Genomic DNA, 3525 nt, shown 5'->3' with positions numbered 1-3525 from the left:
ACATAAGAGAGAAAAAAACGAAAATAACTTAAATTGCAAAGGAAATGCGGCATATACAACGACGACACAAGTGCTCATGCAAGCGTCTGCCGATTGAACATGTGTCAAAGGCTTTAGGAAGACTATGCAGTGCTTCATAACAACAAATTGCCTCCAATGAGCGTGAAGTCGCAACTGTTTACATTCGATTTGTTTTAGCAGTTAACGCGCGGGCTCATGCGCATGCGCAGTAGAGTCACGTTTGAGTAGTAGATTCTCCCGCTTCTGTCAACAGGAATGTGGCTGTTGGCTGTGCAAGCAGTCGCAGCAAGCAGCTAGATACTTCCGGGAAATGGGGGCGCCTAATTCATATTCTTGAAGGAAATAAACCTTGTTTCACAAAGCATCTAGCATCCAGCGCACGTTTGCCTATCAATTAGTCATATGATTTTGAAACGCTTCTCTGTTGGTTTTTTAACACATTTTAAGTTGATTTCTGAATGAATCATAAGCTGACTTTTGAATGCATGCATAGTGTACGTGATGTCTCTGTCAGGAGAATCCTCGTCGCATCTAGAAATAAACTTTCCACAGACAAAAGGGGACGGGGCTATACGAGCTGAGTGGAGTAAAGCCGAATCGATGAATGGCAATCGCTGTCTGGTTATGTGGATGATTGGGTGTGGGAATGATCAGCGTTGTTATAATTACTAGCGAAATCCATAGATTCATACTATCAGAATGGAAATAAACGACTGACAGGAATAACAGGTGAAAAAGATTATGTATTATCTTCTCGGTGTGTCCAAGAAAATGAAGTTTTGATAGAAAATGTTTGGCCAGATCGCTACACTAGTAAGGACCAGTAGTACAGTCCCCGGCTACCAGCCGCTAAAGTTCTATTATGGAAGTAACGCGGAAAACGTGTTGTACGAACACGTAAGAACGCCTAACCGGAGAATAATTGCGGGAGAACTAAACCAGTGATTCTGGCAGGGTTAGTGAAGTTATTCGGCGAACAAATTTTGACAGTGGCAGCAATAGCTACAGAATTGGTGATGACAGGATTGTTTGTTAGAACGAGGACGGAGAAGAAACGAGGACATAACACAAATTATGGAAGAATAAGACGATTCCAAATTTATATAAAAATTTCGTAATACTAGTTTTCGATCTCATGCTAGAGAAGCTGGTGCATATGAATGAAATGTGAATCTATTTCCTAACATAAAGCTTTTTGCTTGTAGTAGGCCTAATAGGCATTTGATATTGATAATTATTGGATTATATTCTGTCGTGTTATAAAAATGATCATTTGTGCCAAAACAGTCTCGTTTATTTGGTGTGTTATAACATTGCTGCCGTATTAGAAAGGCCTATTTTGTTTTATCTAGGAGACAGTGACAAAATAGACGTAATCAGATCGAGAAACCATACCAGTCTTGGGTATTATTTGTATTAACAGCTTTTTCAGTATTAGATAACTACATTTCGATTTTCCATGTAGCAAAACGTTTGACAAACTTTGATGAGGTAAAAGATTCTTTGACAGGAAGGAAAACACGCCATGTAAAGCTGTAGCAAGATTAGAGAGAAAAAATGCTTGGAGCTAAGGTTTGAAGATATGTGTAATTTCTTGTTTATCTCTTGTCAGTACTGGTTTTATATATCCTATATTTAATTTTATGTCACACAAAACAGCAAGTTATTAACTAATGGGCAATGAAGAGTTCAGATTTTCCGAAGAGTTCTTGTTCTCTCGATTACAAATAATCCCATCCGCTATTAATTGCGAGATTTTTTTTTAAGAGAGGCAGGCTGCCAAACCGGCCGACTGGGAGCAGGAGAGGCACCACAGGACATTCAATTTCCACTCTCCTGAATATAGTTTGGACGTGCAGTAGAAAAATGCTTTATGAAGAGGCATGGAACTGCACTTGGGCATACTTAAGACCAAATAATATGTCTTACATTTCCTCGAATACATACGTTTTATGTTTCAGACTTTTCAGCAAAATGTGCGCTACAAGATGAACATATTTTGAAAACTCCATTTTTTTTTAGTATTGACCCGGTTCGCAAATGTCGTAGATCCGGGGCCGACGCGCAGAGCAATCTGAGCTATAGTGGGCAGCCTCCGCGTGACCCGTGTTTACGTTCAGTGATTTTGCTGTTTCCCCTTCGTTTACTCACACGTCAAATGAAAACAAAACGGATATCCGTGGCCGGGAGCTATCAAGTGAATTAAAACACATTCACATAATTACTAAAGGCTGAAATATGTCATTAGTTTCAGATTTTATTTTTATTTCCACCTTTCTGACAGTCAAGCATTAATCGCCTTGCGGAACAATGAAGTTATTTTTGTCTGTTTGCTAAAGAAATTTGACTTTTGCTAATCTTTTCCGCAGAGGTAGTCAATGTATTTGAAACGAAATGTTTAATTCCACAGTACTGGGTAGTTTCAACTGTTCGCTGCATTTCAAGTGCACGTTTTCATTTTCTAGCACATATGGCATTATGCCATAATAAAGAACCAAACATGATATAATACAGTACTGGTGCTCCAAGAAAATTTACATCCTGAAAACCACACTTAAAAGCTTAATATCAGGTCGGGGTCTACGGTACTTCATTGGGAATCTGGACATCGAGTGTGCCTTTAAGTATGCACTTTAAATGTGCACATTTTAATATGGTTCACGAAATTCCGATGCTCTTGCAGTATCATCTTTCATTGATGATCTTTTACACGTACGCACATACGGGCTTCCTACGTCATGATACCTACCCAAGCGCGGTGTCGCCTGTTACCTGAGCTCTCTGGCAACTGCTGAAACGAACCTATTTGTAACAGGTCGCGGGAAAATATTACGATTGGTGGTTTGAAAAGCGTTACTTTCAAAGTAAATATCCTTTTACTTAAGTTGAACTACGTACAAGAAAGGACCGTGAATTTATTAAATCACAAAGCGTTTGACTCTCATTTAAAAATGAGGTGTCTGATGACGAGCCATTTAGAAGCATTTCGAACCCTCGAACCCTGAAGATCAAACATTTATGTCATTATTAAAAATTTTACAGGCACATTTGTATGATATCTCTCAATGTGTAACACGCACAAAAAAAATCAACAGTATATGCGAAAGCTTAGCTTCTCTTGCAGCTTGAGATCAATATTTTGTGTGAAAGCTTTGCTTTTCTTGTAACAACACTATGTATATTAATTTAAACTATTAACTTTCCCTGTTTGGTGCGCTACTTAACACTGATGTTGCTATTGGCTGACTACATCACATGTCCTATGCTCTGAATATCCTCTGTCATCGGCTGGCGAGATCACGTGACATGAGTTACGAACGGCTTACAAAAGCGCATCGAAATCTCGGTTTCAATGGTTCAGAAAGTAACATGCGGTGTTTGGTGGATTTCCAATATATGTTTTCGTAATACGAAAATACGCAGCGTACATGTTGCTGCACATCAAAGATATTTCCAAAACGTGTCTTTTTCTCGGAGTTTCGTTTCCTAAAGTGCCGGGAAATT

The sequence above is a fragment of the Schistocerca cancellata genome, chromosome 7 (assembly GCF_023864275.1).
Source record: "Schistocerca cancellata isolate TAMUIC-IGC-003103 chromosome 7, iqSchCanc2.1, whole genome shotgun sequence".
Classification (NCBI taxonomy): domain Eukaryota; kingdom Metazoa; phylum Arthropoda; class Insecta; order Orthoptera; family Acrididae; genus Schistocerca; species Schistocerca cancellata.
This window is presented reverse-complemented; position numbering follows the sequence as displayed.